Raw genomic sequence first — 27,530 nt, 5'->3', positions numbered from 1 at the left:
ATACATTAGAAAAACATTCCTTTTGTGAAAAAAAAAACTATTAGTTTAATGGGATAATATGTTTGAGAGAGACTGCTTGACCACCTGCTGCTTCTTTTAACATTTTGCTTTTTATGCTAAGACTCCTTTACAATTTCTTAATACTTTAGGGATAAAAACTCATCAAATTACTAAACTCAAATGCATTTTCTACAAATACTTTCTGTAAGTTTGTTTTAGTACCTTGTTTGGAAAAATTGTTTAGGTAGTAAAACCTTTGTATGTGGCTACATGTGAATTACAAAACTAATTTTTAATACTTATATTGCTATAGCATTAGGAGATATACCTAATGCTAAATGACGAGTTAATGGGTGCAGCACACCAGCATGGCACATGTATACATATGTAACTAACCTGCACATTGTGCACATGTACCCTAAAACTTAAAGTATAATAATAATAATAATAATAATAAATACTTATATTGCTATAAAGGTCAAATGTTTTAAACAATTATAATTTATTAATCATTTGTATTATGCAGAATTTCACAAAGTAACAAACCTAGCCTTAAGTGGATAATTGCTATGTTAAAATTGTTAAAATTAGGGCATAGATTTCTTGTTTTCTGTTTTTAATTCATTTGTTTTTGTTTGATGAACAAGGACATCAATTATTTATAACTTTGGCAATTTTCCATAAAGTGCTTCCTATTGATAGAAATAATCTGAGATATTTCTTTCAAAAAATTCCTATGCCTCTCTCTTTTAAATTCTAATTCAGTATTTGTGGGCTGGAACTGGGGAATTTTCATTTTTAGAATATAAGCACTCTGAGTTATTCAAATCATGAGAGGAATTTAGGAAATGTTGATTTAAAGAATACCTTCATGGGAGTGATGTCAGCAAGATGACCGACTAGGAGTCCCATTCCTCATCTCCTTCAAAAACAATGACTTACTATCCACGGATGAAAATAGCTCTAGGAGAGCTTTAGAGTACAATTTAAAAGCTATAGCAACCCAGGTAGCACAGCAACTGGGGATAGGCACGTAGAAAAGCACCGGAAACATTTTACCTGTGTTATCCCATCACCTAGGCCACCACAACTCAGTGTCAAAAAGAGTCTCCTTGGCTGAAACTTCCTGATGTAGTGGAAAAGGAAAGCAGGAGGACCCCAGTAGTTGTCACCATCAGGACCCTTCACCTTTTCAGCCAAGGATCCCCACAGCCTTTGTCAGTAAAACCCCAGCTGACAGAGCTGCACACAGCCCACACCACTGCATCACCCCAAGCCAGAACTGCCTCTGTGACCCTTGGAGCTGGAGCCACTGCACTACTCCCAGCCCCAGCAGTGATGTACACCTATGCCCCTGACCTGATTCCACTGTGCACCCATGCACCCAGCACTGCTGCACATCCCACCCAGCTAGTACCCTTGCAGACACTTGCAGGTGAAGGTCTCTCCCCACCAAAGCCAGACCATAAAGTATGGAAGAAATAACTCCTTCAAATGCACAGACACCAACACAATACTACAAGGAATGTGAAAAATCAAGGAAACATGATACCATCAAAGGAAGACAATAAATTTTTAGTAATTGACCCCAAAGAAAGGGGGATCTACAAATTACCTGACAAAAAATTTAAAATAATTTGTTTAAAAAAGCTTGATGTGCAACAAGAGAACACAATTAGACAACTTAATGAAATTAGGAAAACAATACACAAACAAAATGAGTTCAACAAAGGAATAGAAATAACAATGAAGAACGAAACAGAAATTCTAGAACTAAACAATGTAATGAATGAAATGCAATAAAGAGTTTCTACAGAAAACTCAATCAAGCAGAAGAAACAATCAGGGAACTTAAATACAAGTTACTTGAAACTATTTAGTCAGAGAAGTAAAAGAAAAAACGAGAAAGAGTGAAATAAGCCTTCAGGATTTATGGGACATTTTCAAGTGAACCAGTATACAAATTATCAGAGTCATAGGGAAGGAGAAGAGAGAGAAAGAATAGGGCAAAAAGCTTACTTAAAGAAATAATGACTGAAAACTTCCCAAATCTGGGATAGGAAATAGATATCCACATTTTAGAAACCCAAAGGACTCCAAATAGCTTGATCATAAAGAGGTCTACTCTGAGGCACATTATAACTGTAAAAAGTCAAAGACAGACAATTTTGAACGCAAACAGAAAAGGAATCACATATAAGAGAACTCCATAAGTATACCAGTAGACTTCTTAGAAGAAACCTTGCAGCTCAGAGAAAAGTGCGATGGTATATTCAAAGTACTAAAAGAAAAAAAATTGCAAACCAAGATGATACCTTGCAAAACTATCCTTTAAAAATAAAGTAGTTAGAATAGTTCTCAGATAGACAAAAACTGAAGGGTTTGTCACCACTAGATTTTCCTTTGAAAAATGCTTAAGGGAGTTCTTCAATTTCAAACAAAAATATGCTAAACAGACACATAAAAGCATATGAAAGCATAAATCTCACTAATAAAGATAAATATATAGACAACAAATAATTTAATACCATAATGGTAGTGTGTAAATTTTAACCCTAATATTAAAGTTAAAGGACAAAATATTTGTTAATGGATACACAATACAAAAAGAAGTAAACTCTGACTGTAAGAACACAACGTGTGTATGTGAGGGGTGATAAAAGTATAGAGATTTTATATGTGATTGAAGTTGTTGATATCAATTTAAAATAAATAAATAAATACAAGATAGTTTATGCAAGCCTCAAGGTAACCACAAAGAAAAACACCTATAATTGATACACAAAAGATATGAGAGAAGGATCAAACCAAATTACTACAAAAATCATGTCGTAACAAAAAAAGACATCAAGAAAGCAAGGAAGGTAGAGAGGCAAGTGCAAAACAGGCAGAAAACAACTAACAAAATGACAATAAGCAGTTCTCACTTATCAATAATTACAATAAATATAAATGGATTAAACTTTCTAATAAAAGGCTAGAGTGGCTGAAAGGATTAAAAACAAGATCTAGCAATATCTTGTCTCCAAGAGACTTACTTTATTCTTAAGCACACACATTGGTTGAAAATGAAAGGTTGGAAAAAAATATTCCATGCAAATAGTAACTGAAGAAGAGCAGGGGTGGCTAACTTAAATTAGACAAAATAGACTTTAAATCAAAAACTGTTCTAGAGGAGGTCATTGTATTAGGCTGTTTTCACGCTGCTGATAAAGACATACCTAAGACTAGGGAAAAAATAATTTTAATGGACTCACAGTTTCACATGGCTGGGGATGCCTCACAATCATGGCAGAAAGTGAAAAGCACATCTTACATGGTGGTGGCAACAGAGAATGAGAGCCAAGTGAAAGGGATTTCTTATAAAACCATCAGATCTTGTGAGACTTATTCACTACCACAAGAACAGTATGTTGGAAACTGCCCCCATGATTCGATTATCTCCCACCGGGTCCCTCCCACAATACATGGGAATTATGGGAGTACAATTCAAGATGAGATTTGGGTGGGGACACAGAGCCAAACCATATCATTCTGCCCCTGTCCCCTGCCAAATCTCATGTCCTCACATTTAAAAACTAATCATGCCTTCCCAACAGTCCCCCAAAGTCTTAACTCATTTCAGCATTAACTCAAAAGTCCACAGTTCAAAGTCTTATCTGAGACAAGGCAAGTCCCTTCCACCTATAAGCCTGTAAAATCAAAAGCAAGCTAGTTACTTCCTAGATACAGTGGGGGTACAAGCATTGGATAAATACAGCCATTTCAAATAGGAGAAATTGGCTAAAACAAAGGGGCTACAGGCCCCATGCAAGTCTGAAATCCAGCGGGGCAGTCAAATCTTAAAGCTCTAAAATGATCTCCTTTGAGTCCATGTCTCACATCCAGGTCACACTGATGCAAGGGGTAGGCTCCAACAACCTTGGGCAGCTCCACCCCTGTGGCTTTGCAGGATATAGCCCCTCTCCTGGCTGCTTTCATGGGCTGTCGTTTAGTGTCTGTTGCTTTTCCAGGCTCATGGTACAAGCTGTCAGTGGATCTACCATTCCGGAGTCTGGAGGATAGTGGCCCTCTTCTCACAGCTCCACTAGTCAGTTCCCCAGTAGGGACTCTGCGTGGGGGCTCTGACCCCATGTTTCCCTTCTGCACTGCCCTAGCAGAGGTTCTCCATGACAAGGGATAAATAACCAGAAAAAAATTATATATACATATATATATTTCTCTCTCTATATATAAAATTCAAACAACTCAACTCACTAGCAAAAGCACAAATAATCCTATGAAAAAATGGGTGAAAATCTGAATAGACATTTCTCAAAAGAAGAAACACAAATGGCTGACAAGTATTTGAGAAGTTGCTCAACATTAATAATTATTTGGAAAATGCAAATCCAAACTACAATGAATTATTACCTCACACCAGTTAGAATGGCTATTATCAGAAAGTTGCTGAGGATGTGGAGAAAATAGAACCCTGGACATTATTGGTGGGGATGTAAATTGGTACAGCCATTATGGAAAAAATATATATATATTCAAAAAATATATGTATTCAAAGGAAATGAAATCAGTTAATTGCAATATTAGTCACATAGCCAAGATATGGAAACAATCTAAATGTCCATCAATGGATGAATGCATAAAGAAAATGTGGTATATATGTATGTATATGTATGTGTGTCTGTGTATGTGTGTGTGTTTATGAATATTATCCTTAAAAAAGAAAGACATCCTGTCATTTGTGACTACATGGATGAAACTGGAGGATATTATGCTAAGTGAAATAAGCCAGGTACAGAAAGACAAATGCTTCATGATCTCACTTATATGTGGAATTTAAAATAGTCAAACTCATAGAATTAGAGTGTAGAATGTTGCTTGCCAGGGGTTGGGAGAAGAGGATATGGGGAAATATTGGTCAAAGGGTACAAAGTTTCAGTTATGCAAGGTGAATAAATTCTGGAGATCTAACGTACAGCAATATGACTATAGTTAATAATACTGTATTGTATATTTGAAATTTGCTAAAAGGGTATATATTAAGTGTTCTCACCACAGAAAAGAAAAAAGAAAATGGTTATGTGAGGTGATAGATACGTTAATTAGATTGTGGTACACATTGTATGTATATATCAAAAGATTTAGTTTTATACCTTAAATATTTATAATTTCATTTGTCAACTATACTCCAATAAAGCAGAAAAATACTTTCACATTTTCTTCATCATATATAAAGTGTTTTGAATGGAACTTGAAAAACTTACTTGGACCCATAGTATACTCCCACCAATGAATGGACCATTTGTATATTTATTCAAAGAATTTAGAATTTGTACTTAAAATAGGCTAAATATTAGATAATTTTATCAGTTACTTAGAGTAAGTTTCTTTTAATATTTTAGTAACTGACTGTCCTTCAATATCTTAACCTTATTTGGGTCACAGATTCCCTCTGAGAAGTTGATGAAATCTGCATGATCTCTCCCCAGGAAAATTAACACATGCAAATTTTGCATACAATTACCAGGCTTCTATGAACCCAGACATATAATAGTGAATTCCAGCCATGGACCAGTTTAAGGTCTATTCTTCAGCTGGGACCCACATTATTTTTAATTTTGCTCTATACTAAGTATTTTAGCCTTGCCCTTAACTTTTTTTCTTGCCGGATGCTGTACTGCCAAAATTTAATAAACTGGTCCAGGGTTCTGGCTGTATATACCTCTCTTTCCAGTTAAATAGGACATATGTTGCCATTGTACTTCTTTTGCTTAATATGTCAATTTAAAAAATCTCATGTATTTTGGTACAACTCCAGTTTTGGAGAAGCTATGTATAGAAAGAGTAAAAAGTTGACAGTTTATTGGTGGAATAATAGAGGGAAAAATACCTTGAGATAGGGTGACTCCTAATAGACTCCTGATCATGCAATTCAAGAAGGAAGATGCCTGGGGGAAGGAGGTGAGGTGACCAGAAGCCAGCCACAAAAAGCCTAGTGCATACTGGAGTCAAAGGGATGAGTTCAGAGAGCTGGCAGCATATGCCCTTGGTCCCTCCCTTGTTTTAGAAATGAGAATTCAGGGAGGAATGAAAACAGCTTGGGTGGCAGATGGCCACAGAGAAAACTGTTTCAACCTGAATTTGAGGATTGTATCAAAAGCCCAGGCAGAAATAATTTTGTTTTTTTCAAGGTCTTAGAGTTGAGATCCAGTGGTAGAAAGAGAGAAATACTGAGTGGGGAAGAAATGCGAGTAGAGGGGAAAGAAAGGGAGACAGAGGGAGAGAAAAGCTCAGGAAAGAAGCCACACTTGTATTAATCTATACAAAAATAGTCTAATTAATTATCTTGTGGAAATGTAATGTGCCAGGCTGAGCGTGGTGGCTCACACCTGTAATCCCTGCACTTTGAGAGGCAGAGGTGGGAGACTCACTGGAGTTCAGGAGTTGAAGACCAGAGTAGGCAACATGGCAAAACCCTGTCTCTACAAGTAATACAAACATTAGCTGGGCATGGCAGTGCATGCCTCTAGCCCCAGCTACTCGGGAGGCTGAGGTGGGAGGATCACCTGAGTCTGAGAGATCGAGGTTACAGTGAGCTGTGATCATGCCGCTGTACTCCAGCCTGGGTAACGGAGGGAGACACTGTCTCAAAAAAAAAAAAAAAAAAAAAAAAAACAGAAAAAAAAAGAAATTTAATCTGTTTAACTGGCTGTAACCTCAAGAGTGTGCACTTTAAAATTACTTACCGAAAGTGTATATGTACTACTTTATGCTTCATTGTGAGAAGAGGAATATTAGAGAAAACAAAAGGGCCAGCCTCTCTCCTGTATGTCAAATTATGGCTCAGAGCTCACACTAGCCCACAGGACATTTTATTTTGAACTAGAAACATACAGGCCCAGCCCCCCACTAGGACCTGTGGCCTAGCGAGCACCATGTAGTTGGGATATCAGTGCCCATTTCTCTCCATTGCCATCCCTCTGTGTTAACTGTGTTAACCCTGTTAAAAAGAACTGAATTTCTGCTTAGGCTTCAGGCAGCAGAGGGGATGCGGACAGCCTTTGGGTATGTGTAAGGACATTCAGGTCTCTTGCAAGCCAGAGCCCCTACAATATTATCATTCATTTCTAGCATTCCAGCTATCCATGTAAATGTGAATCTGGGTAGGAAGGTTACAGAACAGCAATTTGGGAGAGATGCAGGTGGAGAGATCAAAAAGGAAAGAGGTACTGTTTCAGCAAGCCACACCATATAGAGCCACCCTGACGATCAATAAGGAGGCAGATGTTTCAGCCAGTCTGCTCTTCCATCCAGAAACTACTTGTAATTTTAATCTTTTCATAAATAATCATAGAAATCATTCCAGAATCATCATATTTGTATGTATTTATACACATACATTTATACATGATTCATATACATTTTCCTATATTCATGAATGCTAGCCATTCTTTCATATGAGTTACTTTAAACTATTACAATATTCAATGAATGTACTATCCAATAAATGCAATTAATGTCAATAATTCATATTATGTCTACTCTAACAAAATATGAAACATGTAAATTAGGTAAATCATTAACTTATATGAGGAATTTTGAAACCACGATCCAATCTTATTGAACTGTTCTTTAATGTTTAATGCTAATTAACCAAACACTTAACACATTTTATTCACATAAATGATTACGCTAAAAATATTTTACACTTATTTTCAATATTTTCTTTAGCTTTTGCTCTATCTTCTTTTGCAAATTCAGCGAAAATCTGGGTAATAAGATATTGCTGATCAAATGTGATTTGTGTCTATGTCTTTATTTGTATCAATTTGGATTATCCTCAATTAAGGCTGTTCCATTTCCTTCATTTAGACTTATTGAATGTCACATATTGCCACTAATGAAGCTTATAGTTATAAGAGGTATATAAGCACTATATCTTCCTTTGTATTTAAACCCTGTATTATTGTTTGCAGGTTCAAGATAATCTGTAGGGCTTTTTATTTTCTTAAAATAGGCAATTTAAAAATTCTGTTAATGTTTTGAATATGTAATACTTGATAATGGTTCAAAATTAAAATGTCAGAATGTATACAAGGAGAAGTCTTGTGACTACTCCTTCCCTGTTCCCCTGTTCCTCCTGGCCCTATAAGGAGCCATTTTTTGTAGCTTCTTATTAATCATTTCTGTGTTTATTAATGAAAATAAAACACAAATATATGTTCTTATTTTTCTCCCTTTCTTTCAAAAACAGGTGATGTTTAAAAATTCTGCCCACAACGCCTTTTAACCTTGCTGCAGACTTATTTTTCCAGTTGGTAACTTACTTCTTTGCAAAGAGAATTCATTAAATCATCTATGTATGCATTCACAAGATCTCTATAAAGTTATCAAAATTAACAGGATGATTTTAAATAATTGTTCATTGATTCCACTCTTATAAGTTTTCAGAATGGATTGGTTGATTTGCTGGAAACATAGTGCTTGAATTAAGGACATCAGAGAGGGAGTCTGGTCCTCCCTAGTGACTGGAATGTTCTGGCGCACTATGCAGGTTACTGCCTTCCTGGCTTGATGATTTGGATAACTGCTGAGCTATTTTTTTCATATTTTAAAAATTAATTTAATTTCTAGCATAAAATCTCTGCTAAAGGCACCACATAGGAAAGTATATACAGATCTCAAAAATGGTTGAGGATGTTTTATGCTCAATGCAAATTTTAAAAACTTGTAATTTTAAAGTCTTGTAAAAAGTGATGTTTCAAGAGTTTGAACTGTTTAAATTTAGAATGCTGAAGAGGAGTTTGTGATGCTAACAATTATCTCTTGTGTGATCATATCACCAACTAATTACAAAATTGGAAGTTTTTTATTCACTCAAGCGCTTCCTCCTTCTCATTGCTAATATTTCCATTCAGGGTGTCTAGGCATCCTCATTTACTAATATGATTTTGTATTTCATGTTGTGTAGCATTAGAACCTTGCTCCCAGTCCTCAGCATTCCATGATACATGACTATGCTGCACAGACCATGGTTAGGGTGTGCTTCCATCCTTGCCATTATATTGCAAATAGAGCCCCCTTTCAACCTCAGGAGTGCCCTGGATTTGGTATTAAATTCTGTGGTCAATCTGTGAGATCTGTCAATGATAATAATGGCTTTTATTGAGCATTTGCTCTATACCAGGCACTGTGTTAAGGTCTTTGCCTATATTATTTCTTTTATTACTGCACAGAGCATAACTCTTCCATTAGGCAACTGTATCGGAATGCTATTTTACAAAAGGCAATGGGAGCCAAGAGAGGTTAAGTAATTTACCCAAAGTCAAACAGCTAGTAACTGATAAACTGGGACTTGAATTCAGACTTGTTGTATCTGCACAGTAACTGTTTGTGCCTTTGCTGTTTTATGAGAACAAGTCTGTGGCCACCGAGCCCAAGTTAGGTTGGTAACAACTTGTGGTGCTGGGACAACTGAGTTTCTTTTGATTGCCTTAAATTTATTCAGCCCATTCATCTGTCAACTAAATAAATACATTCTTTTTCTTTTTCTTTTTTAATAAATGACAAGACAAAACAATGTTTCGTGTTTGTGTGTGTTTGTGTGTGTGTTTGAGACAGGACCAATAATCTTGGCAGCGTTATGACTTTTTAAATTTTGTACTAAATGCCAATTTAATTGTTTAGTTTGATGGGTGCATTAGGAACAGTGGATCACTGTTTCACTTTGGAAAAGCTGCTCTCTGTCAGGTTTGTGAACAGCTTTATTGTTTAGTTCATATAAAGGTCAGTAGCTCTAAAAATACACACTTTAATGGGTGATGTAATAGACATTTTATATGTGTTGCAGGTACTTTCCCTCAGTGGTTGAAATGAATACCTTTTGTGCCTTCTGGAGAAGGTGTCTGTATGTATGCTGTGGGAATATGTATGTGTCTGTGTATGTGCACATCTTGTTTGAAAGCCCCAGTCTTACAAACTTACAAACTGGATTCTTCAATCTCTTTCTTATGAAATATCAACATCTACTGTGAATCTATCATATATCATTGGAGTTGACAGACATTTTGACTGTTTAACTTGCAAATACAGGCTTTGGGTCAGAAAAAAAAAAGAAAAAAATCTTTGTTGTAGATTCTGTTTGATTTTAAAAAAATGGAATCAATTGATTCAATTTAGCTTGGCAGCCTAACAAGGGACTTCAACTTCTGCATCTTCAGACCTTTCTCAGCTTTTCCCTTGCCCAAGAAACTCTTTCTTTCTCTTTGTTTCTTTTCGTAGCTTGAGGAAGTGTTAAGATTTGTTCATTTCAAAACAGATCATTTAAAAATGAAGAAGCCACATTGTTTAATTCACTGGACTGGGAGCCTTAGAGACATGTTCTATTCTCAGCTCTGGAAAATCTCTTAAAACAAAATCACATGACCTTCAAATAAAGATATTACTCTAGTTTGAGATAGTACACTTTACTTTCTAATCAGCCCTGAAAGCATAGTATTAACTGGAAAGACCTTGGCAAAGTTATACTATCTAAATAGGCAAGTTCCAAATCCTGGCAGAGAATATTCCTTTGAGTTACATTTTTCTACAACTTTTAAAAGTCTCTTCTCAACTGTAATCCTTCATTTCCAATAGGATTAATATATCTATTAAAAGAATGAAGATATTTTGGATGAAATTATTATAAATCCCTTATGGAAGTATACCACATTATAATCCCCAACTGAAGGCTAGAGTAGTGGTGATGGAATTAGGCTTACTGTACACACACACATCTGTAGCTGGGACTATTGATGATCCCATACCTGATACCTCAGGAAAACTGATCTCTTTAGCTATGCTGGTCCAGGTTTTGATATACCTTTTTTTTTTTTTTTGACTTTTTTCTCTGTATTTAACAAAGCCAATCTGCATTACGAACAAAGAACAAGCAACACAAACTTCCTTAATCATATAAGGAAAATTATAAAGAAAAAACAAACCAGGAAAGTGTGTGGTGAATGCTGTGAAATTTCTGAACATAATGCAGTGAACAGTACAAACTATTTGGTTTCTGAAAAATTAAACTCTAGTCCTTACCATTTAACTGATTCTGTACCTTTAAACAATTGACTTAATCTTTTTGTTCTTTACTTTTAAAATAGGAGAATAACACTTCACATGGCTAGTTTAGGATCAAATGATAACTATGAAAGTACTTTGTAAAAGACAGATGTTAGTTATAGTGTTGATGATACAAGTCCTGCCTATGGGCTATTAGGTACATTAAATACACAACTCAGTTGTTTTTCTTCACTTTGTGGAAGCCCTAAGGAGATAAATTTCAGATTGTGTGCACTCATGCTTCGTGGGATTCTCACTGTCTACATGGCCATCCTTCTCTTCTGGTCTATTCTTTGGTTCTGTAGCTGAGGTCTGGGCTGCTCTGCTCTGGCCACAGTTTGCACTCCATTTCCACTTTGCAACAATTCTGATATGTTCTCCCCGTAATCTCCTTTGCCCTGCCCTCTCCCTCATTCCCAAAGAGAAAGGCTTGTCTTACTTGAGTCAGAATCAACTTGACATTTCACTTTTCCCTCTGACATTTTCTAGCTTCAAGTCTTTTTATTATTATTATTATTATTATTATTATTATTATTATTATACTTTTAAGTTCTAGGGTACGTGAGCACAATGTGCAGGTTTGTTACATAGGTATACATGTGCCATGGTGGTTTGCTGCACCCATCAACTCGTATTTACATTAGGTATTTTCTCCTAATGCTATCCCTCTCCAGTCCCCCACCACCCAAAAGGCCCAGTGTGTGATGTTCCCCTCCCTGTGTCCATGTGTTCTCATTGTTCAACTTATGAGTGAGAATATGCGGTGTTTGGTTTTCTGTCTTCGTGATATTTTGCTGAGAATGATGGTTTCCAGCTTCATCCATGTCCCTGCAAAGGACATGAACTCATCCTTTTTTATGGCTGCATAGTATTCCATGGTGTATATGTGCCACATTTTCTTTATCCAGTCGATTATTGATGGACATTTGGGTTGGTTCCAAGTCTTTGCTATTGTGAATAGTGCTGCAATAACATACATGTGCATGTGTCTTTATAGTAGAATGATTTATAATCCTTTGGGTATATACCCAGTAATGGGATTGCTGGGTCAAATGGTATTTCTAGTTCTAGATCCTTCAGGAATCGCCACAGTGTCTTCCACAATGGTTGAATTAATTTACACTCCCACCAACAGTGTAAAAGCATTCCTATTTCTCCACATCCTCTCCAGCATATGTGGTTTCCTGACTTTTTAATGATTGCCATTCTAATTGGCGTGAGATGATATCTCATTGTGGTTTTAATTTGCATTTCTCTGATGACCAGGGATAATGAGCATATTTTCATATGTCTGTTGGCTACATAAATGTCTTCTTTTGAGAAGTGTCTGTTCATATCCTTTGCCCACTTTTTGATGGGGTTTTTTCTTGTAAATTTGTTTAAGTTCTTTGTAGCTTCTGGATATTAGCCCTTTGTCAGATGAGTAGATTGCAAAAATTTTCTCCCATTCTGTAGGTTGCCTGTTCACTCTGATGATGGTTTCTCTTGCTGTGCAGAAGCTCTTTATTTTAATTAGATCCCATTTGTCAATTTTGGCTTTTGTTGCCATTGCTTTTGGTGTTTTAGTTGTGAAGTCTTTCCCCATACCTATGTCCTGAATGGTATTGCCTAGGTTTTCTTCTAGAGTTTTTATGGTTTTAGGTCTACCATTTAAATCTTTAATCCATCTTGAGTTAATTTTTGTGTAAGGTGTAAGGAAAGGATCCAGTTTCAGCTTTCTGCATATGGTTAGCCGGTTTTCCCAGCACCATTGATTAAATAGGGATCCTTTCTCCCTTTCTTGTTTTTGTCAGGTTTGTCAAAGATCAGATGGTTGTAGATGTGTGGCATTATTTCTGAGACCTCTGTTCTGTTCCATTGGTCTATATGTCTGTTTTGATACCAGTACCATGCTGTTTTGGTTACTGTAGCCTTGTAGTATAGTTTGAAGTCAGGTAGCATGATGCCTCCAGCTTTGTTCTTTTTGCTTAGGATTTTCTTGGCTATGTGGGCTCTTTTTTGGTTTCATATGAACTTTGAAGTAGTTTATTCGAATTCTGTGAAGAAAGTCAGTGGTAGCTTGATGGGGATGGCATTGCATCTACAAGTTACCTTGGGTGGTTTGGCCATTTTCACGATATTGATTCTTCCTATCCATGGACATGGAATGTTCTTCCGTTTGTTTGTGTCCTTTGTGTCCTCTTTTATTTCCTTGAGCAGTGGTTTGTAGTTCTCCTTGAAGAGGTCCTTCACATCCCTTGTAAGTTGGATTCCTAGGTATTTCATTCTCTTTGTAGTAATTGTGTATAGGAGTTCACTTATGATTTGGCTCTTTGCTTGTATGTTGTGTATAGGAATGCTTGTGATATGATGGGGTTTTGCAAATATACAATCATGTCATCTGCAAACAGAGACAATTTGACTTCCTCTTTTCCTAATCAAATACCCTTTATTTCATTCTCTTGCCTGATTGCCCTGGCCAGAACTTCCAATACTATGTTGAATAGGAGTGGAGAGAGAGGGCATCCTTGTCTTCTGCTGGTTTTGAGAGGGAATGCTTCCTGTTTTTGCCCATTCAGTATGATATTGGCTGTGGGTTTGTCATAAATAGCTCTTATTTTGAGATACATTCCATCAATACCTAGTTTATTGAGAGTTTTTTAGCATGAAAAGCTGTTGAATTTTGTCGAAGGCCTTTTCTGCATCTATTGAGATAATCATGTGTTTTTTGTCGTTGGTTCTATTTATGTGATGGATTACATTTATTGATTTGCATATGTTGAACCAGCCTTGCATCCCAGGGATGAATCTGACTTGATCGTGGTGGATAAGCTTTTTGATGTACTGCTGGATTTGGTTTGCCAGTACTTTATTGAGGATTTTTCCCATCGATGTTCATCAGGTATATTGGCCTAATATTCTCTTTGTGTGTGTGTGTCTCTGCCAGGCTTTTGTATAAGGATGATGCTGGCCTCATAAAATGAGTTAGGGAGGATTCCCTCTTTTTCTATCGATTGGAATAGTTTCAGAAGGAATGGTACCAGCTCTCCTTGTACCTCTGGTAGAATTCGGCTGTGAATCCATCTGGTCCTGGACTTTTTTGGTTGGTAGGCTATTAACTATTGCCTCAATTTCAGAACCTGTTATTGGTCTATTCAGAGATTCAACTTCTTCCAGGTTTAGTCTTAGGAGGGTGTATGTGTCCAGGAATTTATCCATGTCTTCTAGATTTTCTAGTTTATTTGCGTAGAGGTGTTTATAGTATTCTCTGATGGTAGTTTGTATTTCTGTGGGATCGGTGGTGATATCCCCTTTATCATTTTTTGTTGCGTCTATTTGATTATTCTCTTTTTTCTTCTTTATTAGTCTTGCTAGTGGTCTGTCTATTTTGTTGATCTTTTCAAAAAACCAGCTCCTGGATTCATTGATATTTTTGAAGGGTTTTTTGTGTGTCTGTCTCCTTCACTTCTGCTCTGATCTTAGTTATTTCTTGTCTTCCACTAGCTGTTGAATGTGTTTGCTCTTGCTTCTCTTGTTCTTTTAATTGTGTTGTTATGGTGTCGATGTTAGATCTTTCCTGCTTTCTCTTGGCTTTTAGTGCTATAAATATCCCTCTACACACTGCTTTAAATGTGTCCCGGAGGTGGTAGTATGTTATGCCTTTGTTCTCATTGGTTTCAAAGAACATCTTTATTTATGCCTTCATTTTGTTATTTACCCAGTAGTCATTCAGGAACAGGTTGTTCAGTTTCCATGTAGTTGTGTGGTTTTGAGTGAGTTTCTTAATCCTGAGTTCTAATTTGATTGCACTGCATTCTAAGAGACAGCTTGTTGTGATTTCTGTTATTTTACATTTGCTGAGGAGTGTTTTACTTCCAACTATGTGGTCAATTTTAGAATAAGTGTGATGTGGTGCTGAGAAGAATGTATATTCTGTTGATTTGGGATGAATAGTTCTGTAGATGTCTATTAGGTCTGCTTGGTCCAGAGCTGAGTTCAAGTCCTGAATATCCTTGTTAATTTTCTGTCTTGTTGATCTGTCTAGTATTGAGAGTGGGGTGTTAAAGTCTCCCGTTATTATTGTGTGGGAGTCTAAGTCTCTTTGTAGGTCTCTAAGAACTTGCTTTATGAATCTGGGTGCTCCTGCATTGGGTGTATATGTATTTAGGATGGTTAGCTCTTCTTGTTGAATTGTTCCATTTACCATTATGTAATGGCCTTCTTTGTCTCTTTTGATCTTTGTTGGTTTAAAGTCTGTTTTTATCAGAGACCAGGATTGTAATCCTTGCTTTTCTTGTTTGTTTGTTTGGTGGATCTTCCTTCATCCCTTTATTTTGAGCCTATGTGTGTCCTTGCACGTGAGATGGGTCCCTTGAATACAGCACACTGATGGGTCTTGACTCTTTATCCAATTTGCTAGTCTGTGTCTCTTAATTGGGGGCACCTAGCCCATTTACTTTTAAGGTTAATATTGTTATGTGTGAATTTGATCCTGTCATTATGATGTTAGCTGGTTATTTCACCCATTAGTTGATGCAGTTTCTTCATAGTGTCTATGGTCTTTACAATTTGGCATGTTTTCGCAGTGGCTGGTACCGGTTGTTCCTTTCCATGTTTATGGCTTCCTTCAGGAATACTTGTAAGGCAGGTCTGGTGGTGACAAAAATCTCTCAGCATTTGCTGGTATATAAAGGATTTTATTTCTCCTTCACTTATGAAACTTAGTTTGGCTGGATATGAAATTCTGGGTTGAAAATTCTTTTCTTTAAGGATGTTGAATATTGGCCCCCACTCTCTTCTGGCTTGCAGGGTTTCTGCAGAGAGATCCGCTGTTAGTCTGATAGGCTTCCCTTTGTGGGTAACCCGACGTTTCTCTCTGGCTGCCCTTAACATTTTTTCCTTCATTTCCACCTTGGTGAATCTGAAAATTAGGTGTCTTGGGGTTACTCTTCTCAAGGAGTATCTTTGTGGTGTTCTCTGTATTTCCTGAATTTGAATGTTGGCCTGCCTTGTCTAGCTTCAAATCTTTAGAGGTCTTATCCTCCCCATGCCATAGTTCTGTCTCCTGGGTTGGTTTATCTGAAAAATATTTCTTACTGAGATTTTGAGACAGATTCTTGCCTTCTTCACCTGAGCTTAAGTGTGGGTCTGGCTTGCTAGTGGTCTTGCTGCCTGGAGAGTGGGAGTGCTCTCACTTCATTTTGCACCGTACATCCCTGTTCTCAAGGTCAGCAGCAGATAGAAACTGCTCTTTCCCACTTTTGAAAGACTCCATATTCCATAAGAGTTTCCAAATGAATTTCAAGTTCTAGCTTGAGAAAGCAGAAATAAGATTGAGGAAAGCCAATAAGTGTTTTTAACCTTCCCACCTAAGAGTAGTAGTAATTTTGGTAGTGCTACTAGAAGTAATTGTGGTATAGCAGCAGCAGCAATAATAATAATAGTAGTAGTAGTAGTCATCATCATTGTCTTAGTAGTAGTTAACATTTTTGCCCCTTTTTACAACAAAGTATGATGAAAACTTCTGAACATGCATTTTATGATTTAAACCTTCCAATGACCCTGTGAGGTGAGCCTGTCACTATTTCTCTTGTAGAGTTGAAGATGCTGAGGCTCTGCAGGTGAAGCAAATTGCCTGAGTAGTAACATGGAGAATCGGTATTCAAAGCCAGGTTTAATTTCAGAAACTGAGTACACTGTTCCACATTCTGGAATACATTAATTGGCTCTTGGGGCAGAGGCCACTGACTCAAATGCCTATAGGAGCCAGTTCAGAAGTGAAAGTTGGTGGACAGGGCCCAGAATTAGGAAGACAGCAGTGCAAGCTAGATGATAAATGGCAACTGACATTCTTCCTCAGTGTTGGGGTGCTATGAGGCATGGTGGGGACTGGGGTTGTTGGAGAACATATGTCCTATCTAAAAAAATGACAGCTACTACTAAATCCAGCAGTTGTTCTCATAGAGAAATAAACTTTTTAATGCAGAAATTTTAAAAAGATGATGAAAACATGGATTTTATATAATATTTCTCAATTATTAAATATTGGCATTAGATGCAAATGAAAAGCTAAACAAAACACTGTGAGGGTTAAAATAATTATGTCTGGGCACCAAGTTGGGCCTGATGTGTTACCTCTCTCAGGGAAAAATTTTGGAACATTCAAACCATGTCAATGAGTGATGACACAATACAATAAGAGATATAATCTTCTGTATTGGCCAGTAGTTGGACTGTCCTTAGCCATTCCATCAACAATTGCTTTACGGAAGACTCTGGGGAAATCCCAGTTTATTAAATGTTGTATAAAGACTGAAAGAAATCACATAAGTAATAATGATTGTATTCTTAAGCCCCTACTGTGTGCCAAGCACTTTGTATAGCTATTTTATTTAATTCCCATAACATTCCTGTTAGACATGTGAGGATAGATATTTGAGAGGTCAAAAAATAATAGCAGCAACTTGCCAAAAATGTATAGCTCTAGCAAGGGGCAGTGTGGGGTGTGAATCCAGATGTGCATGATTCCAGAGCCCTTTGTCTTCCTGCTCAGCTCTGCTGCCTTTACAGTGACATATTGCTGTGAAGTTGGCATTATGCTGGATCTCACATAGGCAGGGAAAGGCTGTCCATGTTGTTCAGCATGACTTTCAGTTTCAACAAGGAGATTCCTCTAATCAAAATTATCTTTGTACACTACCAGAAATTATTCCCTTTCACATTATCACTCAGGCTGAAATTTGAGCCTTCACAGATTCTTTAGTTTTAACAAGCATACTCCTATGAAGGTGCCTGCTCAAGCAGTCTTTCCTTCATTCACGTGTTAACATGAAGTTAATCAGATTATATCCTTCAAACAACTAGCTGAGATCATAGGAATTTCCCTGGACAGCAGGGAGGAGGAAGTGGCTCTTCAGAAATATGTGTCATTGATTAGATGGGGTGACCGGGCTGTGGAAGTTGGGATAGGCCCTGTGTACCACGGGCAGGTTTCTGGCTGCTTCAGAAGCAGAAGAGTGGGCACAGAAGTTTGTTAATTATGTTACCTTCTGCCTAGATCTGTCCCCTCAACTAGACAAAACCATATTATTGGCTGGTGTTTTTTATCCTATTATATTTATGGTACAGAAATGTAGCATTTTTTTTTGGCTGTGAATTAGATTTTGAATATTTTTTATGTTTCTAAAATAAAACTATTATCTTTAGAAAATTAATGTTCTTTTTTCCCGATTAAGGAACAGACTCTGTCAATAATTAAAGAGAAAACAAAGCTGAAGAAATAATCACAAAATAGTTCTCTCTAAGGGATAGGATTATGGACTTTCAATGTATTGTTTGAATTTTTTATAATAAGATAACTCATTTTAGAAGGAGAACAAACAATAGAGTTTTGGCATTGGAGGAGGGTGAATGAAAAATTTCTTAGTTGTCAGGGTGTAGTCAGAATGAGGTGGGCAAGTTTTACTGCCTGTGAGTTAGAATCTGTGATTACCTCAAGGAGAGAGGCCCTATTGAGGGTATGAGGCTCATGAAAGGGAACAGAGGAGGGGCCGACTCTCCAAGTTTTAGGTGGTCTTTCCTTCTCCCTACTTCTGAAGCCCCAAGGAATGTGGGGTTTCTCCACAGTTTTTTTTTTCCTTCTGGAAGTGAGAATGAGAATTTGGAAGAATTCAGGGTGATTCAGTACTCAGAATTCCCTGACATCTGTTAAACCTTAGTACTGACTGTTATTTATTAGACAGCTTTGCCCAAAACAGTCCTAAATGTTTACTGTGCCAGCCTTGCTAGAGTTTGCTCATGCCTTCTTGTAACCTGAATCCTACCTCCCAAGTTTTTAGAAGTCTCAGAATAGTTCTGTTTTCTTTCCCTTTTTGTTCATTTTAGATATCAGCTATGAAAAATTTTATTCTTTCATTTTGGTTCAGATGCAGCTTGGGATCCTCAACTTATTTCCCTATTTATTTGTCAATGGAAATTATTGCTTTGCCTTACTATAATATACTGTCTCTCTGCAATTTCTGAATTTTCCAGGAGTAGAAGAATATATGCAAATGTTTTGCATATATTAGTGCATAATAACTAAGCTTTACCCTCTGTAAATAAACTCAAAACTGGTGGACAGTGGTTGTAAGTGGAATGAGTCAGGTGATAATGACTTATCCATTTGAACCTTAAACATACCTCTTTGGTCAGTCCTCAGAGTCCCTTACTGGTATTGAAGAGTAAGAGATCTACAAAGAAGAATATTAGGATCTAGGAACTCAGAAGGCTCTTTGGTCATTAAAGGCAAAATGACAATCACATCCTTTAAAATCAAATTTGTTATGTAATTATTCCATTTGTCTATCCCACAGATATCTGGTATAAGGAAAGGCTTTTATGGGTGAAACTGTTCTATTCTTTGTGATACTGTTGGAGAAAAGACCCATTTATTTAGTTCCCAAGAAAGGTTATCTATAGCAATGTCTTTTAATATGACATGTTCCTCAATGATTTCTCTTTAAAAATCCATCCACCTCTGTGGTCTGCTCTCTTGTCAGCTCATCTATTTAATTTTGGCTGCCCTTTTCAAAATTGAAGCCATCGGTGTTCTTGGCATCAGCAGATTTCTGTCAATCCTCTTTTTATCAGTTTTTTTCTCTGTCTATATCTGAGTCGCCCACTTGGCCCCCTAACCTGTAGCTACACAGAATTGCTTGCTTGTACTACTTCAAACATATCCCACCCTTGTGGCCTCATCACTCAAATATCTGTGTTTTCTAAGGCCTTCCCTTTCCCTATAATTGATGAAAGCCCCCTGCTATTAAAGACTCGCCTTATACATCACCTGTCCTATCTTTCTCCACCTTGGCCCTCCATCCTAAGCAAAATTAGGCTATCTGCCTTTTGTGCTCCAGTAGCATAGCTACGATATCATGATCTCTGCCTCACTCCACAGACCAGAGTTCCTTCATGTAGAGTACAAGATGATCCAGGCAGCGTTCGACCTATTTTTATTGATTTGAAATCTAAGGCAATACGGTAAGCTTTTCTAATGTTTCATGTATACATCCATCCTGGCACCTTCACTCAGTTCCCCTATTATTCCAGGTTTGCTCTCACACATTTGCTTATATTCAGCACATTATGAAATGTTATAGTTATTTTTATCTGGTTTTAAGAGGATTTACAGATTATGTTAACTTTTTTTTTTAAACTAAAACTACCTTCACAAGATGGACAAGTGTCTTAAATATATTCCTACAGAAACACCCTGACTCGTAGATAATACTTGTAATGTAAGCACACAAATGACAGGAAAAAGCCAGAGCTGACTCCTCTATACTGCTACAAACACTGTCAGCAATAGCATGGCATGTGGTTGTGTGCAGTCATATGCAATGTCTCTGACATCAGGCCCATCACAGTAACAACAACAGTAGCAATCCAATAACATCTTATAGAAGATTTAAAATGACTCAGATAATTTAAAATATAGATTTATATCTGTATTTCACTATTGCTGTCTAGTAACATTATCTTAAGGGTTTATTTTGCTCTGAGAGGGTAGATGAAAGTAATATAGTAATACAAATAATTTATATAGTATATAGTAATGCAAATAATTTATGATAATTGTAATAGTTTACAAATATAGGTTTAGTATCCTTCGTCCAAAATGCTTGGGACCAGAAGTGTTCTGGATTTGGGATTTTGGAATGTTTGCATTATGCTTACCAGTTGAACATCTCAAATCCAAAAATCTAAAATCTGAAATACTCCTCCAGTGGACATTTTTTTGAATATCATATTGGTGCTCAAAAGTTTCAAATTTTGGAGCATTTTGGATTTTGGGATTTGGGATGCTCAACCTGTAATAAATATTCATTATTGACAGAACATGCTGAAAAGTACATTAGTACGCATATGTAATAAAAAAGTTACAGACCACTACTATGAATTTAGAGATGAATGCCCAGAGCTGTTGCAGAATAGAGACTGTACTGTTTTCATCTTTGTAGCTCAAGCGCCTAGCACAATGACTGGACCATATTATATGCTCAGTAAATATTGAATGAGTGAATAAATCAATAGAAGAATGAATATAGGATGGGGAGTGTTATAATCTCAAACTAGAGGTGAGAAACCAAGATGAAAGAACCTGATGACTCAGATGCAGGAAGTGGATTTATGTCTGAGTATGCAATGAAATTATGACCCTACTGCAGCGTGAATTTATCTGGTGAAGTCCTCACTTCCTGTCTCATGGGGAAAGGGAGATACTGCCAGTTGGGGAGAATCTGGGACTGTTCTCCTTTTGATTTCACCCTAAAACTGCCTCCTCTTTTTCAGATCCTCCTCCAGGTCTCATCCCCTCACACCACCACTTGTGCCCCTGTTACCAAGGAACCTTTGTTGCCTGATATGCTCACCTGAATTACTGAGTGATTTTGCTTATGTCTGTGTAATCACAGTCCCAAAGCTATTTTCTGATAAATGATTACAACTTTACTTACATAATTCTGCAAGCCCATGCCTCATCCTTCAGTATAAGTGAAAAGAATCTAATTCATGTCATGATATTGCAACAAAAATTTCACCTTAGACCTCAATTGTTTTACTATTTAAGAATTACTTATCCTTGGATGTTGTGGGTTCCTAATAGAGGGATCTGTTAATTATTTTTATTCTTAAATAATAATAAGTGCTGAGGCAAGCAATATGGACTAGCAATATACTTGTGTTTTCAGAAATAAGGAAAGATCATTTTTCTAATATTTTAATAGAGCAAAACAATTTCAGCAACTAGTAGTATAAAGTCTCATTACTTGGGTAGTAAATGTTTAATTCATCTGTGTCATCTTGGTTAAATGTTCTCTAAAATTTTATGATAGTTATAAGCTTAGCTTGTATGTTTTAGGAGTAGTAATATAGGCAATTCACAAGTAATATTGACCTTTTAATTAAATGTTCATGATAAATATAGAATATCCATTTTGAGCACAAATATTTTTTATTACATTATTGGGAAGGAGTTGCAGCCATCAATAATAAATGGAGCTTGCCCTTCTGTAATTCACGGTTCATCATCACAAGAGGCCACTAGACAGTAAGCACCATGAAAGCAGGAAACATATCCTTTCACTCACTGTTGTAGCCTCCATGCATAGTAGAGTGTCTAGAATGTAATAAGAATACAACAAATGTTTTGTCAAATGAATGAATGAAGTATGTGTATGTTCACCCCTGGCACCAGCCATGTATTACACCTTTGCCTGCCCATAAAGATAAGTCTCAAATAACAGCTATTGTATAGGGCAGTGGTTTTCAGTCTCTGACCTGGGGAACCTTGGTGCTCTGTGGAGATGCTGAGTGGTTCTGCCAATAGCAAATTGCTTTCTGTCAAACCTTTACACTGCTGGAGTGTTATTTGTCAGGATTCTTAGTTACAATGCAATCTACCTTAAGAAAAAAAAGATTTCTTGGCTTAGAAATGCCGAAAAAGGTAGCGCAAAAGACACCAAGGAAAGACTAGAATGCAGCCTGGTGTCAGAATAAACATCACCTTCATCTCTCAGCATGTTGGCTTCATGCTCACTGCAGACCTGTTTTTTCAGTGGGAAACATAGCTTATGACAGCTGTTAAGCTTTGGTATGTCTTAGATCTCTAGTCACTGGGTAAAGACTGACTTCAGGCTTTCTTTGGCCTCAAGTTTAAAATTTTGGAGAAGGAATTTTGTTTACAAGAGTTTGGTTATTTAAAACGAGTTTCAGAAATTTCTGCTGCAACAGTTAATTTGCAGCCCCACCACACTTTTTTGACTTTCCCACTTTTATTCCCATCTGTTCTTTCTCAGCATCATTTCCTTAATTCCAAACTTGGACTCTTGGCCCAGTCTTTCTCACTTCTTAACTCTCTTCCTGGCCTATTTGGCCTTTAGCTTTCCTGTTCTTTGTGTCTTGGTATGTCGTTTGGTCCTTCTATCCCTTTGTCTTGACTGAAGACTGGTTTCTCAGAGAATCCCCTTCCAGCTTTTTGTCTGGGAGGAATTGAGCCATATAATATGTAAGTTTCAAGATTATATAAACCATAGCTGTTTTAAGTCTTCCTTGTACTTTCAAATGGTTTTCACTAAAGGACAAAAGGCAGTTATTTTATATCTACTGTAGTCCTAAGCAGCATATAGGGTAGAAGTTCTTAAAATAACTTCTTTTGTAAAGTGGGACACCTTCAGTCATTAGACTAGAATTTTCTCTGATGCAAGTGCTAAGAAATGACCTTGATCAGTAAAAAGGTACATACATATTGAAGCATGGGAATTACCAATATAATCTTTCTTTTCTGTTTCTGGAAAGGCAATTAAGGCTTCTACTCCTACAGCAGCCAGTGCAAAGCCTGTCCTGAGTCAGATTTGACAATAGCATTTTAAAATGACCAAAGGAAGTGTAAGCCTAATTTAGAGCAGGACATTTCATCTGCACTACTCCACTTAAACTTTTGTGCTGAATTTTTTAAATGTGCAAAAGTTGTCTTGGAAATACATTTTGAATCATGAGAAAATAATTACAAGTCAGAGAGCAGGATGAATTCTAGTCAAAGAAGACATCTTTACAAATAAATAGGTAATGTTGTGGTCCTACAGAGCATTTTTCACTTAGCTCTATGGTGAAATGATTTTAAAATGAAGAAAGATGAAGTTTTACTTTAATTAGTTTGTGACGACATGGATAAGTGCTTTTGAAAGAATAATTATCTGGCCCTTCTTTTAAGAGAATGTGAATTGAGAATTGAAATTGATCTGGGATCAGCCCAATTAACTTTATCACAGTTTTGTCATGTTTTGCAGTAAATTAGCATGAATTCTGTCATACATAAACTTCATTTGATTTTGTTTTGTTTCTTTTTCATTCTTGTTTTGTGTTTATTTAAAATAGTTGAAAGGAGTTCTGGCTAAAACCAAATTCATTGAAGGACTATTTGGTCTTTTTATATATTTCCTCAAGTCGTAGAGAGAATGAAAAATATATTATGTTATACAAACGTGTTTCTCATATTGGGGATCACCAACATATGCTGTGAGATTTTTAAGTTCTCTATGAGAATTTAAATACTTTGTGTTATTTCAAACGTAATTTTTACGGAAGAGTATGTGTAGTTTAAATCCATCCATACAATATTGATGCCTATTTTTGTGTCCGTGGATTTATGACATTAGTGCCAAGAGTTACCTATGTGACAGTGTCTACATTTTAATATATTGTTTCTCAAATCAGGCTCTAAGAATCACAGAATCTCTGGACATGTTTTCAGGCATCTGCAACTACCTTTGTAACAACATTAATAACTAATATTTTCAGATGATATTTTTGACACCAGATGTCTTCTAAGAAGTTTTTATGTATTATCTGCTATAATCCTCACAACTCTAGAAAGTATTACTATTTTCTTCATTTTAAACATAGAAAGAGGCCAGTGTGGTGGCTCACACCTGTAATCCCAGCACTTTGGGAAGCCCAGGCAGGTCGATCACCTGAGGTCAGGAGTTTGAGCCCAGCCTGGCCAACATGGTGAAACCCTGTCTCTACTAAAAATACAAAAATTATCCGAGCATTGTGGCGGGCACCGGTAGTCCCAGCTACTTGGGAGGCTGGGGCAGGAGAATCGCTTGAACTCAGGAGGTGGAGGTTGCAGTGAGCCAAGATTGCACCATTGCACTCCAGCCTGGGTGACAAGAGTGAAGCTCCGTCTCAAAATAAATAAATAGATAAAATAAAAATAAAGATAGAAAAACATAAACACAAAGAAGCTAAGGAACTTGCCAAGGGTGTTAGAGCTGGGTTTGGAACCCCACACTCTAGCTCCAGAGTTCATGCTCTTGAGTACTGTGACCCTTTCCTCCCTGGTGGGGATAATGGGTACTGTTCCCTGCCCTTGTCATTGGTTACCCATAATTATGAGCACTTAAAAAGTAACTGATTTCATTAATTTGATGAATATGGGTTTCAATTTCTTGGAATAACAAGACTTCAGAAAATACTGACTGGCTTCTATTCTAAGGGTATGACTACTTATAGAAGGAATTAATTTGTGTATCAAACATTTTTAGAGTTACCAATAGAAAACTGTTAAGCCATAATAGCAACAAATTAGAGAAATTCTGTTGATGTGCATTATCCATATAGGAAGAAAACAATGTTTCCTCTACCCAGTTTCCTTCTCTTCTTTGTCCCTTCCTGAACTTTCATTCCTAAATCCTTATAAGGAGCAGAACAGTGCTGGTCTCTACACTGGAACTGGGAGGGAACTGCAGTGGCCCAAACTATGGTGTTGGAGCCCAAAAAGGGGAAAGGAGGGCATTTGTTTAGGAAGGCTGACCTTCACTGGGTCAGAGTCCAATGCGGGTAAGGACCACATTTATGTGTAAGGGCAGCCTGATATGGGTGTCAGAGCACAAGCAAGGTGGGGGTGGAAGAGGTACCATGAATGGGTGACTAGTGCACTGTGTCAGTGCCCAAGCAGAGTGAGAAGAACATCATCATGGAGGGACGGCCTGACATGGGGTTTTGAAACTCAACTGGAGTGGAAAGCATGCTCATGCAATGGGGTGGGGGGCAGAATGGGGAGTCAGAGTGAGGAAGAAGTATATTTGGAAGGGTAGAATCTGCCATGGAATATTGTAGCTCATGTGAGTGAAGGCAGGGGAGCACTGACTGTGGGCTGTTGGGACCCAAATGGGATAAGGGAGGCATCTGTGTAGAAGAGAGGTGGTATTAGAGATGAGGGATGAGATTTTATATAGGGAGTTGATCAAATAAAAGATAAAAAGTTAATGGCAGCTGGACTTCTCACTGTTGGAGAAAGAAGTTACAAATATAGGAGAGGAGAAAACTATAATGAACCCTACACTGTTGTATTGCAGTTGGAGATATCAGTGTATATTCATAGATATTGATATAAATATGTGGGCCTGTGTTTTCTAGCTTTGCCTACTGGGTGGGCCTAGAAGTAGTGACATCTCAGTGGCCATGAACACATCTAGTGCCCAAAGCTTGCCTTCTAATGCCATTCTCCAAGGAAGCAGAGCTCCTTGGAGAAATATTTGATCTAGACTGTGACCAGCAAAGACCCAGAAGAGGCTGGAAAATTATGTTGTGACAGAAAGAAAGGAAACATTCAAAGAAAGGTTTCAAAAGAACACAGAACTCCACAACCATATATGTATTTTTTATAGTCCCATTTTTGTCCCTGCAAAGACACTTGTTATGTGGCTGGAATGTAACCATGAGTTTGAATTGCTTGCCAGAGATTCACTGGCAAAAACTAGAACAAGAATAGGGCAGATTGTTGGAGCTAGAAATGAGTGGTAATGAAAGGTGAATGAAGGTGAATGCAGATTGAATAGTTCTGTGCATATGAGGGGAGGTAGAATATGTGGGAAGGAGTATGGGAAGGATGAGGGGGAAATCCCTGAAGGAGAAATGGGCAATTTGGTGACTTCAGGGGCCCTAGGCATTGATTTTTTTAAAAATCAAGAATTGTGTCAGAGAATAGTATGAGGTAGACAAAGCTAGTTGGTTGTTGAATTTATGGAAAGATGATAGTTCCAAAGATCATGGAGTTTGGAGCATCTCTCTTTGGGTTGAGATGATGGGAAAAAAATTATTCAAGCTGAACTTGTGGTACATCTGTTAATTTGAAATTTAAGTTGTGGGAGACTACAGCTGAAAAAAATGTGTAGGAGAAAAATTAATCTGCATTGCAACCACATTGTATATGGTTAATTTGCCTTCATGTACCGGGAAGCAGAAATGCTTACTGCAGTAGGTGTTAAACTAGACTAATTATGAACATTACTTGGTGAGCTTTTAAAATAAATACACAATCTCAGAAATTAATAGCAATCACTGGTATGGTAAAAAGGGTGAAACCAGTTGTTTCAAAACATGGTTTCTCCATTTTCTAAATGTGCATCCTTGAACAAGTTGTTTAACCTCTTTGAGCCTCAGTTTTTTCACCTGAAAAATGAGACTAATAGCAGCTATTTTATAGTGTTATAATGTATGCAACAGGTGCTCTCTTGGTAATTACCTTCTGCATCAACTCCCCGCACTGCCCCCCAACCGCAGATACATACTTTGTTCTCTAGGATGCTTCATATTGTTGCTAAAACCAAGCAAAAGCCATACTCTAGAATCTTGGGTATAATATAACCAATTTAGTATAAAGGGGACAACACATTAGGAGTGAGAGGCCAGACCCCACTATTTGTTAGGGCTTGGATGAGGCAGTAGCACAGAAAACCAGGGAGACAGTGCAGAGGCTTCCTTCCCAGGATGCCCTTGTTTTGGCAGATAGGCATGACCTAGATGTTACCATAGACAGATGGTAACAGGGTATGCTCTCTTGCTTTTCAAGAGGCCCTATCTTGCCAAAAGCCACCTCACATTCCAGGAAGAAGGCTGGGGCT

General features: G+C 37.2%; 1 protein-coding gene across 10 annotated transcripts in view; it reads left to right on the top strand.

Annotated features, from left to right (window-relative positions):
• CCDC148 (coiled-coil domain containing 148) overlaps positions 1–27,530 on the top strand; it is a 320,462-nt gene that overhangs the window by 45,194 nt on the left and 247,738 nt on the right. Inside the window, exon 1 of one of the 10 annotated variants that reach the window (XM_063791232.1) lies at positions 15,889–20,103. The exons of 8 other annotated variants lie outside the window; for them this stretch is intronic. The gene's annotated coding sequence lies outside the window, so the exon portion shown is untranslated. Of the gene's footprint in view, positions 1–15,888; positions 20,104–27,530 lie in introns of those variants that run through there. One more of the 10 variants, XM_063791233.1, reaches the window with a different exon arrangement.

This window comes from Pan troglodytes, chromosome 13 (genome assembly GCF_028858775.2).
Source record: "Pan troglodytes isolate AG18354 chromosome 13, NHGRI_mPanTro3-v2.0_pri, whole genome shotgun sequence".
Classification (NCBI taxonomy): Eukaryota; Metazoa; Chordata; class Mammalia; order Primates; family Hominidae; genus Pan; species Pan troglodytes.
Note: the sequence above shows the minus strand (reverse complement) of the source record. Positions and strands in the feature narration are given on the sequence as shown.